This window comes from Manihot esculenta, chromosome 7, assembly GCF_001659605.2.
Source record: "Manihot esculenta cultivar AM560-2 chromosome 7, M.esculenta_v8, whole genome shotgun sequence".
Classification (NCBI taxonomy): domain Eukaryota; kingdom Viridiplantae; phylum Streptophyta; class Magnoliopsida; order Malpighiales; family Euphorbiaceae; genus Manihot; species Manihot esculenta.
In genome coordinates this window covers 10643899-10660281 of record NC_035167.2, presented here as the reverse complement: position 1 = coordinate 10660281, position 16383 = coordinate 10643899, and the positions used below count along the sequence as shown (strand labels likewise).

The following is a 16383-nucleotide window of genomic DNA, read 5'->3' as shown; positions in this document are numbered from 1 at the left end:
TGCTGTAATGAAACTTTTGTTTTTTCGTTCATACCCGAACTGTTCCTTCTTTATTATGAATGAGGTGTTGAGACTGCTTTCTTCATGGTTTTTTCTGAGAAATCTGCGATATTGTTTTTTCCGTCTTGCCTTTTAATTGATCAGACCCAGAATCCATTTAGCTAGTCTGAGTTTTCAGTTTACTCTTCCCGAGCTGTACCAACCGGCCTGTGAGCTCGCTTTCGGTTTACTTTATCCAAGCGAGACTAACCGACCTGCGAGCTCTGTCTTTAATCAATGGGTCGAGCTCTGAGTTCCACTAGCCAACTGAGCTTTCGGTTTACTTTTTTCGAGCTGGGCTAACTGACTTGTGAGCCCTGCTTTTAATTAATGAGTTGAGCTTCTGACCCATAACTTTGTATGATTCCACGGCGTCCTTATCGCTTCGTTCTGGGCTCGTAGCCTCTGTTTAATGATGATGAGTCAAATCCTGTACCTTTTTAAGTGATAAGCAAGTCTGACCTTTATCATGCTTCCCCCTGTTTGTCTCCTTGGATCTTTCTATGACTTGCTCTTTTTCCTTGGTTTTTGCTGCCTGAGTGGCGATGATATGCATTTTGCATGTCAGGTCGTCCTGAGCGAGAGATTCAATTGGAGCTCGGTCTCAAGGTCTTGACAATTTGGGTTTGTTTTATGTAGATAGCGTGTGGGCCTTCGGCTGATGGGCTATTGCCGTGGGCCTGGCCCTTTGTAGGAGTGGAGAAGCCCAGCGGTCATCTCTTTGCCCCTTTACCTTCTCGCCGGTTATTATCTAACCGTTGAGAGGGTAAACTTCGAGAGTAATTAATGATCGCGCCGCTCCAAGACAAAACTGCTCAGAACAACGTTTCATCTCATTATTGCCTTTCACTTCGAATTCTCCCTGTCTCCTGAAGAAACTCGCTCTCTTCTGCTCTCTGTTTTCCTGCAACTTCTTCTGCTTTTTCCACCCTATTGCGTTTTCAGGTACGCTTCTTTGTTCTTCCATGGAGAGTCCAAAGCTCCCGGATGTCGCTAATCTTAGGTCGCATATCACTTCTTCTACCATAAATAAACATATTTCTCGGAGGTATTTAGATACTCCGCTTTATCTTATTCGAGCTCCTTTCCAAAATGAAAGGATAGTTCTTCCAAACCCTCCCCCCCTGGTTTGATGGATCCCCAGAGGGGGCGTTGTATAGTCTTTTTCCTCAAACAGAGGGATTTCGGTCTACCTTTCCCTTTTACTCCTTTTTTTGTCGAGGTTTTCCGATACTTCGGAGTAACCCCCCGGATGTTATCCCCAAATTCTATTCTGTTCATGAGTTGTTTTGAATCCATCTGCCGAAGCTGGGGTTTCACACCCACGGCCTGTCTGTTCGTCACTTTCTTCCGTCTCGTTAGGGCGGTTCAGAATTTCTATTATTTTTCCCCCCGTAGTGGGTTGTCTCTTTTCACGGGCTACAAGGATTCCATAAAGGAATGGGTTGAGAATTTCCTTGTGGTGGAGCTGAAATTAGAATCCGCCTTATCATGGGAAGTGGATCTAAGTTGGGAGGATGTTCCTCCGAGCTGCAATGACCTGCCCCGATTAAGCCTTATTGAGCAGGTGGGGTTGCTTCGATTGACTTCTGTTGAGAGGAAATATGACGTCGAGAAGTGTATGTTTGTGTCTAATCTTAGGGATATCCACGACACGGGTATAGTGCCTTGTTCAGTGATTCTGTTTCTTCTTTGTAAATGATATCATAAAATGCGTTAATTCTTCGTAGTTTCGTGTTTTTGCAGCTTCTGACTTCAAAATGGAAGAGATCAAGCATCCGAAGAACTTAGTCCTGTCTCGGGATAATATGCATGCCATTTTCGATGCCCTTCGGGCTGGGCGTTCGGTGCCTGAGGTCGCTGCAGAGGTGGCTCAAGTTGCTTCTTCCAAGAAAGTTAGCCGACCTCCTACCAAGGCTTCCTCTCGAGATCCTAAGCTGAGCTCTCGAGGCTCTAAGTCATTTCGGCCATCTAGTCGTGGCAAGTCGGCCTTGACTATTAAGCCTACTGAAGAGCCTAAGTCTGCTCAAGCTTCTTCAGAGGGTGTGAGGGAAGTTTCTCTAGCCATTGTGGAGCAGACTGAGGTCGTTAAACAAGCACAGTTGGGTCTTGCTCATTCTTCTAAAGAGGTGTCAGGGGGAAAATTTAAGTCCCCCATTGCCGAGGATGAGGAGGCCCCTGGGAAGGGAAAAGAGATCGTCCTTGTGGAGGATGACGTCTTGGAGGCGCCTGCCAGGGGTGCCCCTGCCCCTGTGGGGGTCAGGTCTGAGTCTGGAGACCCCGTAGGGAAAATCGGGGACAAGCGTCCAGCGCCTCATGGAACATCTGCCCCTCCTCCTGCCCAGAAGAAGCCCAGGGCTTCCAAAGGATCTTCTCCTGCCCTTCCTCCTATTGGGAAGGGAAAAAATGTTCCTGTTGTACCTCTATTGTCTTCTACTGACAACGACACTCTGAACGTAGCGGACATCACCTCTCAATCTCCGGCCAATGCCGTCGCCGAATTTCTTAGAGAACGGATGTTCGGCGGAGCTACAGAGGCCTCGGATCCACGCCTGCTTGCCCTTACTGGTTTTTTAGCCAGTTCTACCAAGGAGCAAGCGTCCTTCCGATCCCGATCTCGTGAAGAGCTCGGGAATACAATCAGGGAGATGCTTTTGATGGTAAATTATTTTTCTCTCTCTTCTGGTCTTCTTTATTTCTTTCTTTTGACGGTTGTTCTCCCCTACTTGGTGACGGGTCTTTTTATGGAGGTGGACGCTCGCGACCACTCCCTTCGGGAGTCCGTGGATCGCCAGATTGAAGAGGCGCGCCTGGGGGAGAATATATCTGCCACCAATGACGCCAGAGGCAATCTTCTAGCTGCCCGGGAACATTCCCAGTCCCTCCAGGTGGAATTGCACTCTGCGTTGGAGGCCTTTAAAAGAGCTGAAGACAGAGCGGCTGAGGCAGCAGAGCACACCAAATCCCTGGAAGCAGAGTTGTCTCGTACTCGCAGGGTTCTCAAGGAGTCTGATGAGAGGACAGCTGAGGTGGAAGTTCGTTGTGTGGAAGTTTTAAAGCAGCTGTCCTCTATGACAGCGGCTCTTCAGGAAAGAGATGAGGCTGTAAGTCAGAGGAATGAAGTCCAGTGCCAATATGAAGCCTTAAAGGCTGATTCTGAAGGACTTCAAGTTCACCTGAATGAGATGAATGCTCAGAAGGAGAGGGCCCTAGCTCGGGTGGAAGTCCTTGAGCAGGAGCTGAGCACGAGCTCTGAACGTATCAGAGTCCTGGCTTCATCGGCGGAGGAGTCCCAACTTCGCCATCAACAGCTTAAACATGAAGTCAGGACTTTGGAACGTAAATGTTCAGCCCTGCTCAAGGTGGTGAAACATGCTGAAGGCAAGGTCCTGCTAGAACGCGAGAGGTGTCTAGCGGAATATCAGGAGTCGGAGGAGCTGAAAAGAAAGATTGAGCAGGCCTGTGAAGCTTACCTTCAAGACTACAAAGATTCTCCTGAGTTAAAGGCATTTATAGCTGAGGCCTGTGAATCACATCTTGATGAATATAAAGCCTCTGCAGACATGAAATCTGCTGTTCTCCAGAAAGCCTTCCGCATGTACGTAACCGGCTACAATCGCGGCATAAGGGAAGCTAGACATGCTCCTGATACTCCTCTGGCAAAGCTTCGTATGGCCGAAGTGGACTCTGATGGTGAGCCGGTGTTGTATGGAGAAGATGACTTCCCTATGCCTAGAGGGGACTGTCGCGTTGGAGGCCCGTCAGCTGTATCTTCTGAAGAAGAATCCGAGCCGGATGGGGAGGACATGGGAGCCCTTGAGTCTGAAGGAGGCGACCCCGAATCTGAAGGGGAGGACCTCAATCCAGGATTGGAGATTGCCCCTGTTGTTGATACTGAGACATCTGACCCAAAGGATGCCGGGCTTCCTCCAGATACAGTTGTAAATAAACATAATGTAGGCGAGGATGTTCTTACAAATGTAAGTCCTTTAAGGACTATCTTTCCTTCAACCTCGTCCGATAAGTAGATTGTAACAGCCCTGTATTCTTAATGAAATTTTAATTTCTTTTTACTTGAACTATTTTTCGCTTTATAATTTATCTCTCCTTCTCGTAACTGTAATGCTTACACTCTATATTTTTATTCATAAGCTTTTTCTGAATTAGATTAACCTTTAGTCATGAGCTCGATTCTTAGCTAACTGTCTGAACTCATGAGAAGTCAGATCACATACCTTCTAATGGTGATTAGCAGGGCTGCCTTTTTGCTTTTAGTTCTGACTTGTCAGGAAATGAAGCTGAGGTCCTTTCTTCCCAAATTGCCCCCTTTACCTCCTCAACCTTTCATTATATGGGTGGTGAGGGGGTAAATCCTTAAACTCTGTATATGCTTGTGTGGGCTTATTTTAAATGACTTTTCCTTTCTTCTTGGTTATGAGCACGGTCCTCCGTCTTCATTTGCCTTCCTCTATGTTTTCGAGCGTTTTTATGTGGCGAGTCTATCCGAGTTGGGAGCTCGGCTCCTTACTCTTTACTTGGGCTTTTGTACCTATGGCCTGTGATGTTTCTCATACCTCTGGATGTTTTTCGGGCTATTTGCTGCCTCGACCTCTTTCTAGGCTAGATGAGTCAGCTTAGCGTCAACGATCATTTCTCAATTTTAGTGCCTCTTGGGTATAGTGTCCCGAACTCCTTCGGGAGGTCGGAATTTGGCCTTTCTTTGGTAGCCTTTGGACTCATCTTTCTTGTGAGGTCGAAACTGTATTTTTATGAATTGTCCCTGCACATGATATGGGAAATTTTTGCTTAAAGATGGTCTTAAGGCCTTCTCCAACTGTTTTTTACTTTGTTTTCCCGGGAGTTCTTAGGGGATCCCGGTCTTCTTTGTATTTCCGGGACGACCTCGGGGCCTCGCCGGCTGTTTTTACTCCAGGAGATCTTACGGGATCCTGGTCATTTTTGTATTTCTGGGATGACCTCGGGGCCTCGCGGGCTATTTTTTGCTCCAGGAGATCTTACGGGATCCTGGTCATTTTTGTATTTCCGGGATGACCTCGGGGCCTCACCGGTTGTTTTTGCTCCAGGAGATCTTACGGGATCCTGGTCATTTTTGTATTTCCGGGATGACCTCGGGGCCTCGCCGGTTGTTTTTGCTCCAGGAGATCTTACGGGATCCTGGTCATTTTTGGTATTTCCGGGATGACCTCGGGGCCTCGCCGGTTGTTTTTGCTCCAGGAGATCTTACGGGATCCTGGTCATTTTTGGTATTTCCGGGATGACCTCGGGGCCTCGCCGGTTGTTTTTGCTTTGTTTTTTCGGGAGTTCTTAGGGGATCCCGGTCTTCTTTGTATTTCCGGGATGACCTCGGGGCCTCGCCGGCTGTTTTTGCTCCAGGAGATCTTACGGGATCCTGGCCGTTTTTGTTCCGGGGTGACCTCGGGGCCCCGCCGACTGTTTGTGCTCTCAGGAAATCTAGGGGATCCTGTACACCTACCTTTCTTTTTCATGGAGGAATATTATTCATGATAATAAAGATAATCTCATTGTGTAAATAACTTGTTTCCTTCATATTTATCAGAATACAATGTTTTTCTTTACAACTATATCAGGGAAAATACCTCTTTAGGTGTTGAATATTCCAAGCGTGGGGCTCATGATTCCCTTGCATATCTTCAATCCGATATACTCCTGGCCGGACTACTTTTGTTACCTTGAACGGGCCCTCCCAGGTCGGTGCTAGCTTACCAGCTGCCGCTCTTTTTCCTGTGGCTTCCAGGTTTCTTAAGGCCAGGTCTCCCACTTTCAAGCTTCTTTCTCTGACCTTTTGGTTGTAGTATCGTGCTGCCCGTTGTTGATAGGCGGCAGTTCGGATTTGAGCTTCTTCCCTGATTTCCTCAAGGGCATCCAGGTTGCTTCTTAGCTTGTCATCGTTAGTGCTTTCACTAGCAAATTGGACTCGATGAGTAGGAATCTGCAACTCAACTGGGACTACAGCCTCTGTACCATAGGCAAGTGCAAAGGGCGTTTCTTTAGTGGGTGCTCTAGGGGTGGTTCGGAGTGCCCACAGGATGCTGTTGAGCTCTTCTGCCCAATTTGTCTTTGCCCCATCTAGTCGCTTTTTTAATCCTTGTAGGATGGCTCTGTTGGTGACCTCTGTTTGGCCGTTAGTTTGAGGATGAGCCACGGAGGAGAATTTATGCCAGATACCCATGTTCGTTGTGAAAGCTCTGAAGGTGCTGCAATCAAACTGTCTGCCATTATCTGAAATAAGCACTCTGGGTACACCAAATCTGCAGATGATATGTCCCCACACAAAATCTATCATCTTTCGAGCTGTAATTGTGGCTATTGCTTCCGCCTCTGGCCATTTTGAGAAGTACTCTACAGTCACCACTACAAATTTCCTCTGCCCCGTAGTCTTGGGGAAAGGTCCCAGGATGTCAATTCCCCATTGCGAGAAAGGCCATGGACTGGATATGCTAGCTTGAGGAGTGGCTGGAGTTTTGATGGCATTAGCAAATCTCTGGCATACGTCGCATCTTCGGACGAACTCTTCTGCTTCTTTTTTAACAGTGGGCCAATAATACCCTTGCCTGAATACTTTATTAGCTAATGTCCCTCCTCCCTTGTGGGCTCCACACATGCCTCTATGTATTTCTTCCATCACCTTTGTAGCCTCTTCCGGACTCACGCATCGGAGCCACGGATTGGACTTTCCTTTTCTGTATAAGGTCCCCCTTATCGCTTGGTAGTTAGCGGCACGAGCTGCTATCTTTTTGGCTTCATCTTTATCCTCGGGGAGTTTACCTTTCTCCAGGTATTCTAAGTAAGGGGTCATCCAAATCAGGTTCTGTTCTACCTGCAATATTGTGTTAGTTTTATTAAAAGCAGGTATATGGACATGTTGTATGTACACTTCATCGGGAAGCTGTTCCAATTCTTCTTTGGATAATCGGCTAAGCAGATCTGCTTCCTCATTTTCTATCATCTCTCTCGCCCTCCTCGCATGGATTCGGGCCTCCGGTTCTTCCTCTTCCCCAGCTCTTCTCCCTCTTTCTCCAGTATCGCGGCTGCTGGTTTGAAGACGGTCAGGTGCAGGTCGGGGGTCATTGGTCTGAGGTTCCTCTACAACCGGGAGTGTATTTACTGGGGTGCTGAGGCCTCTCTGTTGCATTATCTGCCCCAACCAGTGAGTGGTATTTTGTAACTGGAAAGCCATGTTTTGAAGATCCTGGTTAGACAGGGTAACAGTGGGAGTATTCCCTGCCAAACTTGGCGAGGGATTAAGAGGAACAGGCGTTTGGTTGTTGAATGTCGTAGGACTAGAAAAGGAGAATTGTTGCCCCTCTTGGGCAGAGCTTAGGTCATTTGGGACGTTAAGGTTACTCTCCTGGTGATTAGCCATCGTGGATCTCAGTGGGTTTTGTTAAGAGTGAAAACTCCGGTGATGAAAAGATCTCCGTCGTTTTCCACAGACGGCGCCAATTGATGATCTGAGATCCAATAGAATAGGGTTTTACAAGGGTTTTTGTATTGAAAAATAAAACTGGGCCTATCTCTCTAGAGGGGTATCCCTTTTATCCTTTTCTTTTGCTTGCTGATGACGTATAACGGCTCTCCCATGATTGGACCACGCGTCTCTGCCATACAGATATGGGCGTACGAGGGTATCAGGCGCCTGCTCCATGCGTAACGGCCTCTGATTCTCCCCCGTGCGTACACTTGAGCGGATCTGCCAGGCTGTATGACGAGTCTCGTTCTGGATTCTGGACTGGGCCGAGAGCTAGGCTGGACGATGAACCCAGGAGGAGAAGGAATCCGTGGGGAGGTTATACGGGCTGGGCCGATCTCGATGAGGAAGAATCTGGTGGAGTCCGGCCTCAGGGATCTGATGATCCGGGCCTGTTTTACTTGAGAGGGCGTGCGGGCCTTCCTTTCATGGGACGTGGCCGTAATCTAGGCCCAGGATTGGGGGTAGGAAAATTCAGCGGTCATCAATTATTATTATTATTATTATTATTATTATTATTATTATTATTATTATTATTATTATTATTATTATTATTATTATTATTATTATTATTATTATTTTACAAGAGATTTATTATTTAGTCACTGAATATTGCCATTATTAACAAATCAGTCTTTTGATTATGTGAAATCTATTAAAAAGTTATTCTTTTTCTCTGTCAATAAAATAGTTATTCTGTTTATTTATATCATTAAAAATATAATAAAAATCAAATATAGCAACTGATTTATTAATAACAGTAATACTCATGATTAAATAATAAATCTCTCTTTTTTAAATGTATGAACTAATGACGAAATAAATAAAAAGAACAATATTTACATTATTTTATATTTTAATTTAAATATTTAAATTTTAGATTAATTGATTCAATATTTATATTTAGATATAATTTTAGTTAATTTTTAAAAATAAAAATATAATAATTCAGATAAAATGTCAAATTATTAAATATAATATTTTATTATTTTTTAAATATAAATTAATTTTATATATAAAAATAATATTAACTCATATTTAACTATTTAATTTTAAAAATAATAATAATTTAACCGTTAAATACATATCGCAAATTACTCTTTATTTTGTATTAATAATTATGAAAATTTTACAATAAATATATTATTTTTAATTATTTTATATATACTGTCATTTTTTATTAAATAATATATTTATTATAAAATATTTATAATTATTACTATAAAATAAAATTTATTACTATAAAACCGTGAACAACTTATTTTATGATTAGATATTTATTTTCAATTTTAATTTTAAAAATTAACTAAAAATTATCTAAATATAAACGTTCGATTTAATATAAATATTAAACTTTTTCGATTAATTTAAAATAATAACAACAATACACGTAGTATGCGAATTAAATTATTAAATTGTTACATAAATTATCATTATTTAAAAATTTATTAAAATTATACTAAAATTCAGCTAAACTATTAAATTACAACATAAATTATTAAATTTAAAAATTTACTAAAATTACATCAAAATATAAAGATTGAGTCAATTAAATTAAAATTAAAAAAATAAAATAAAATAAAATAAAGACAAAAAGTGAGATATTTTTAAGTTAATTAGCTTTTTTTTAATTATATTTATAATACATTATGCCATTACTAGATATAATAGATATATTTTTAAAAGAATATATATTTAATAAAATAATGGTTTTTATTTCTTAATTTAAATATTTTAAAAACAATAAATAACTTATTAATATAAACAATATTCTAATACCTATAATAATATAGGAGCTTAAAAAAATTAATCAATGATTTTTAAAAGAATCTACTCCCAAGTCTCACTCATCGCTACCAACTCTCTCTCTCTCTGTGAACCATAGTGCACTTGAACATTTCCAGGGAAAATGCAGAATAATCCATCAGAATCCGATTCTGGGTTGTCCATTTCTTGCCCAATTTCTTGAGGTTTCATCAAAATTTCTTGGTTTTGCAGGTTGTAGCCATGAAAGCTTGACAACCCAAATTGTATTTTCAAGAGGCAATGTAAAGGAAACAAAAGAAACAGGACCTTTTTCCTCGCATAATGGTGGCTGCCATTTCTCAAGCAGCTGCTGCTTCCACTGATAAAACCCCTAATCATGCGAGACCCCCGCTCTTACCTTCTGAGAAAGACCCGCAAAACAACGGTGGTCATGTTCCTGCAAGAAAACCTAGAGGAAAACAGGTCCCTTCTAGATATCTTTCTCCTTCTCCTTCCTCTTCTACCACCACAACTAGTACTACAAGTTCTTCTTCCTCTGCCTCATAATTTTCTAAGAGATTCCCTTCTCCCTTGCTTTCTCGCTCCACAAGTTCTGGCCCAGCAAATACTCCTTTTCTTATTTTTCTGGTCCCAAAAGATCCCGGTCTGCAGATAGAAGGCGGTTGGTGACTCCGAGGCCAACAACGCCGAACCCGGAGACTAAACAAGGCAATGCCACTGAAATATCAGCTGCAACAAGGATGTTGATCACTTCTACCAGGAGTTCATCAGTGTCTTTCCAAGGGGAAGCGTTTTCACTCCCGATTAGCAAGGCTAAGGCTGTGACTTCGCCAAACGTGGGTAGAAAGGCCACTCCAGAGAGGAGGAAAGCGACTCCTGTGAGAGATCAAGGGGAGAATTCGAGGCCTCTGTATCATCATAGGTGGCCGGGGAGGAGTAGAAAAGGAATTTAGGTTCGGCAGAAAGAAAGCCGATGTTGTCTAGGAGTTTGGATTGTAGTGGTGGAGATAAGAGGAGTCTGGGATCTGGGTTGATGATAGTTAAGTGATTGCAGCCATCTGTGATGGTTGATTACAGGAGGTTGAGCTTGGATTTAGGCAATGCTAAGCAAAATCCAGATGCCAATTCAGTGATTGAATATTCTCTTACTGGTGATCTCACTGTATCTGATAGCGATAGTGTTTCCTCTGGTAGCACTTCAGGATTTCATGAATTAGGTAGTGGGATTTCCAAAGGAAAAAAGGGGCTCGTGGCATTTTTATTTCTGCAAGGTTTTGGCAAGAAACAAATAGCAGGTTGAGGCGCTTGCAGGATCCAGGTTCACTATTACCAACTAGTCCTAATTCCAGAATGAGCATTTCATCAAAAACCAGTCAATCAAAAAGATTTGGTGTTGATGGTACAGTGACATCTCCCAGAACTATTGCTTCTTCAATTATTAGGGGAGCCACGAGGCCTGCCTCGCATACTAAGCTTTGGACACCTACGGCTTCGTCTCCATCACGAGGGATTTCTAGTCCTTCAAGGGTGAGACCCATGAGTAGTTATCCTGGTAGTACACCTTCAATTCTTAGTTTCTCAGTTGATTTAAGGAGAGGGAAGATGAGGGAGGATCGAATTGTTGATGCACATATGTTGAGGCTTCTGTACAACCGTTACTTGCAATGGCGGTTTGTAAATGCAAAGGCAGATGCTTCCTTCATGTTGCATAGACTAAATGCAGAGGTATGGTATACACACTTTTCATTTCTTGTGGAACTAGTAATTTTGGCAAACTGGATGGTGTCCCTAGCAATTTGGGACAGAAGAGTATTGCGTTTCAAGATGCAGTACCTGGGTCGCGGTTTCCAGGGATGAGAGAATCTAGTAATTATGGGTATGAACAAGCTTAATGAAGCGAAGCTCTACCTCGAAAATAACAAATGGCTTAGTTCATTTGCAGCAGGTCTATTAAGAGTCATTATAATTTAAATTTCTATATCCACTGTTTTATTTTTTTTTTAAATCAAGATTACAGGATGCACTTTCCACCAGGTTAAGTCTTGGAGTGCAAATTTCTATATCCACTGTTGTCTTGTTCGTCTAAAATTATAATTATTTCATCCATTATAAACATTAATTAAAAGCTATTGGATGAATTTATGAAAATATAATTTTTCTCCAAAAATACTAGGTATAAAGTCTACCAACTATAAATATTTAGTATCAGTACTTAAATTTATAAGGCTTTTTAAAATTTTTAAAATTATCTAATACTAAAATATTTTAAAAAATAAAAATTAAATATTAAAAATATTAAAAATTAGTTGAATATGATAATTTAGATAAAAATTTATGAGAAGTTTAAATATTTTTTGAAATGAATAATGAATGATCAAAGTGTTAAAATTTTAATAGATGAAAAAAATGGATGAAATCTAATTGATTAATGTTTCTAACTTTTTTTTTTTTTTGAAATAGGGGTGGGGAGTCGAACTATTAATGTTTCTAACTTGAAAGGAGGAAATAAAAATATTTTACACTTTTAATAGAAATGAATGAATGAAAGGTCTAAAATTTAAAAGGTTTGAAGAGATTTAGGTGTTTAATTTTAAAAATAAATAATCAATCATTTAATTATACTCAAATGCAAACATTAAATTATAATTTATTTATTTTAAAAATAATAAAAATATTTTCATATTTTAATAATAAAAAATAAATAAAAAAAATTTTAATTTAAATGAATTAATTATAAAAAGATTTAAAATTCGAAGTTAAAAAAAAAGATTTAAAATTCAATCGGTAATTATATTAAAATTTAAAATTAAAATATAAGTTATTTTATATAATATAAAAAATTATAGAAAAACATGTTTATATTATACCAGTCTAACAATTTTAATTGGGTTCTTAATAAAAAAACAATAGAAAACAAACTAAAATTAAAATAAATTTAATTTAATAGGATTTTTTTTATTACAAAGCTTTAAAAACTGGACGACTAATTTTGAAGAAAAGAGAATATCAATCATCACCTAATTTCATTATTCAATCATCACCTAATAACAAATTGCTCCCAAAGAATCACATTGACAAAATGCAATATCAAATCAAACGACAAAAATCACAAAATATCATAGGTAAAATTATTCATTTAATTTTTATAATATAAAAAATTTATTAATTAATCTTTTAATTTTAAAAATTATATTAAAATATTTATTTTTTTAAAAAAATTACTAATTAATTATTTTATTAATTTTAATCTGTTAAATATTTTATTATTTAATTTTTAAAATTTTAAAAAAATTTATTAAAAATATTTTTAAAATTAATATATCTCTATTAAAAGTATTTCAAAATTTTTTATTATATTTAATAAAAAGACTGATTAATATTTTTTTTAAATATTAGAGATATTTTAATATATTTTTAAATTAAAATATTAAATTTTTTTATATTATAAAAATTAAATAATAATTTTTTAATATTATATAAAAAGAAACGAGAAACGAGGATAAAAAGCAAAAGACTCATGGATCACGTCAAGTAAAAATAATAATCTTTAAAAAAATATAAATAAATTTATTTGGTTTGAAATTTAAAATTTGATATTTTGTTGATTTAAAAATTATTATTTTTTAAAATTAAAAAATTAATTAATAAATTTTTCTATAATATGAAAATTAAGTAATAATTTTTCAATATCATATAAATGAAAAATTGAAACTAAGGTAAAAAAAAAAACTCAAGAATAGGTTAAGTGAAAAAAATATTTTAAAAAAAATATAAATAAAATTTTCTATCATTTTCTTTCTTTTTCTCTTTTTTTTTAACATTTTCTCTCATTTTATATTATTTACTTTTCTCTTATTTCCATTTTTTATATATTTTTAATAATTATTGAACATGAATTAAAATTTAATAAGAATAATAATATAATTTTAAATTGTATTAAATTAATAAAAAATAATATTAATAATAAAATTTATTATTTAATCGTTATAATAATTATTTTTTAAATTATTTAAATTTCTAATAAATTTATTAACTAATTGCAATTCATTAATAATTTACTAATAGATTTATCAACATATTTCACATTTATTAATAAATTATTTTTTTTAAATTTACTAATGAATCCATTAATAATAATAAAATCCATTAATAATAATAATAAATTCTGTTAATAAATTTATTAATAATACTAATAGATTTAAAAGCTATTTATAAAAATTTATTAATAAACTTTTTAATAACGGATAAAAATTTATTAATAAACTTTTTAATAACGGATTGTATTCCATCAGCAACCCAATGATAAATCATCTATCAAAACAGATTTTTATTGGAGTACCAATAAAAAAATTTGTTGATAATTTGAAATTTTCTTGCAATGATTATTAAGTATACTATTTTCATTTTTAATAATAAAATAATAAATATATTTTATTTTATAATAATAATTATGAAAATTTTATAATAAAAAAATTATTTACGATCATTTTATATCTGCTGTTATTTTAAATTAAATAATATCTTTATTATAAAATATTCATAATTATTATTATAAAATAAAATTTTTCGATGTAAATTACATATTTAATAATTAAATTACTAAATTTTAATTTTAAAAATTAACTAAAATTACATTTAAATATAAATATTGGATTAATTTATCTAAAATTTAAATATTTATATCAAAATATAAAATGAGGGCAAACGTTGATTTTTTCAGCCAATTTTTTTTTCTATTTTTTCATAATTAAATGAGAACAAAACTTCTCAAACATTATTTTTATTTTTATTTTCCAGTTAGCAATACTTAGCATAATATTCAGCCAAACAAAGTTTACTATTCATGGATGCTTGAAAACTACCTTAATACACTTGAGAGATCATAGCTCTCTATTTTCTTTGTGCATGGTCTTGGGTCTTAATCCTTTTAATGAAATGAATTTAACTTTGAGAAAAGAAAAAATCTTTGAAATTTTAGAGTAAAGTGATTGTTAGCATGTAGACAATTTAATAAGCAAATAAAAGCTATAAATAAATAAAATATAAGAATATTTTAATTGAGGGATTTTAAAATAAAAATGAATTAGTAAATTTTTTAAAAATTTAAGAATCTAACTGTAATTTACCAACCTTAAATCATAAAAAAAAAAAAGTAGTATGTGATAGGTTTTGATTCCATGAGTGCATTCCAATTAAAAGAAAAAGGATGCTAAGCATTTGTCAGAAAATAGAAAAGAGGGAGAGAGAGATTTTTTCTAATATTTTATTTTAAGTTAGTATTAAATCTTCAATTCTAAGAAAATTTACTTTCCAACAAAAAACACTCATAAATTAAGGATTTTAATGCATGCACAAAGGGCCATTTGTAAATAATTTAAATATTTTTATTATTTTTTAATTATATCTATTTTAAATATATTAAATTTTATTAAATATTAAAAAAATTTAAAATTTTTTTTAAAATAAAATAAAATTTATATATTATTATAATTTAAAAAAATGGATAATAATTTTAAAATAATAAAAAAAGAAAAAATGATAAAGTTTATAGAATAAAGAGAGTATTAATTAAAGGCGGAATAAGAGTTGTATATAAAAAAATTTTTTCAAAAAAATATTTATTTTATATTTATCCTTTTAAAAATAAATTATATTTTAATTATTATGTAAATAATATGAGATTTTTGGAGAATTTGTTTTTTACATTATATATTAATAAATTTATAGCATTACCAGTCTATCAAAGAAAGGCGTTTCGCTTACAATATATTATTATATTATTATTAATTACAATAATCTCTAAAAGTATATAAACATTAGATGTAGTTATCGAATTCTAGAATCAATTTTATATATAATATTAATATCTTGAAAAAATTATAGGGCTCCATTTTTATCCAAGGATAAAATTATTATTTATTTCTTATAATTTATTAAAATTAATTATTTAGTCCATATTTATAATATTATTTTTTATATATTTTATAAAATTAAAAATTTTCAGTCATTTAATCAAATTAAATATTAATTAATATATTTTAACTTTAATTACATAATTAAATAATATAAATATTTAAAATTTTTTGAATAAAATAGTGTATATATACATGTAATTAAGATTGTAGTATAACAGCACAACCGATCTAAATAATTAATTTTTAAACTAGTTTTTACTTAATTTAAAATAGTTAACTTAATATATATAGTAAAATAGAGTTGCAACCAGTATGGACGTGCAATCAATTAGTTCGATTTTACTGAAAAAATTAAAAATTAAATTTTAAGAATTATAAAAATTAAACTGAACAAAAATATATGAAAAATTAAATTAAATCGCACTACAAATTTTCGATTCGATTTAATTCGATTATCGATTTTGCTATTCTCTCCCGTCACAGATAGTTTACCACGATGGAGTAGAAACTAACAAAACGCTCAAATCTATTTTTACTAACAAATTTGCATAAAGATCTTTTTTTTTTAAAAAAAAAAAAAAAGCAAAACAAACATACAACTTGCAGTAAATTGTGAAATCAATTACAAAGAGAAAAAAAATCTCAAAATCTACATACATATAATCAAATAGCAAAATTGCAAAATTCACATGAAAAACTCAATGACAAACTATTACCTATCCACAATTGATTTAAATGAAAATAAAAAGGTAATTGACCGCGGATGAGCATAATATCGATGCAGATATGTGAATTCAGGCCGATTGAGATGAGATTCTCTGAGATAGACGAGACAATGATTGAGTAGAACGATAACGGCACAACAACAGGTAGCAACGACATGAGTTGAATCAATATAGAGAGGATGACAACAACGACAATATTGAACCAGCAAGATCCTCCACTGGTTTACGGTGATGGTGAATTAGCAAAATTCTCCCCTGGACGATGATGGTATTAGCAAATTCGATTTTCAGGTGAGAAAGGAGAAAGAGAGACGAGATGAGATTGGGGCAAGGGAAATTGAAGAGGTGATGTATAACAAATTGTGACTGCATAGGGTGTTAAGGAGTGGGAAAATAAGATTTAAATTAGAAGGCTTATTGAAAACTA

At 35.2% G+C, this 16383-nt stretch overlaps 1 pseudogene; it reads left to right on the top strand.

Annotated features, from left to right (window-relative positions):
• The first annotated feature begins 9381 nt into the window (after positions 1-9381).
• LOC110619316 lies at positions 9382-11246 on the top strand (annotated as a pseudogene).
• The last annotated feature ends 5137 nt before the right edge of the window (positions 11247-16383 follow it).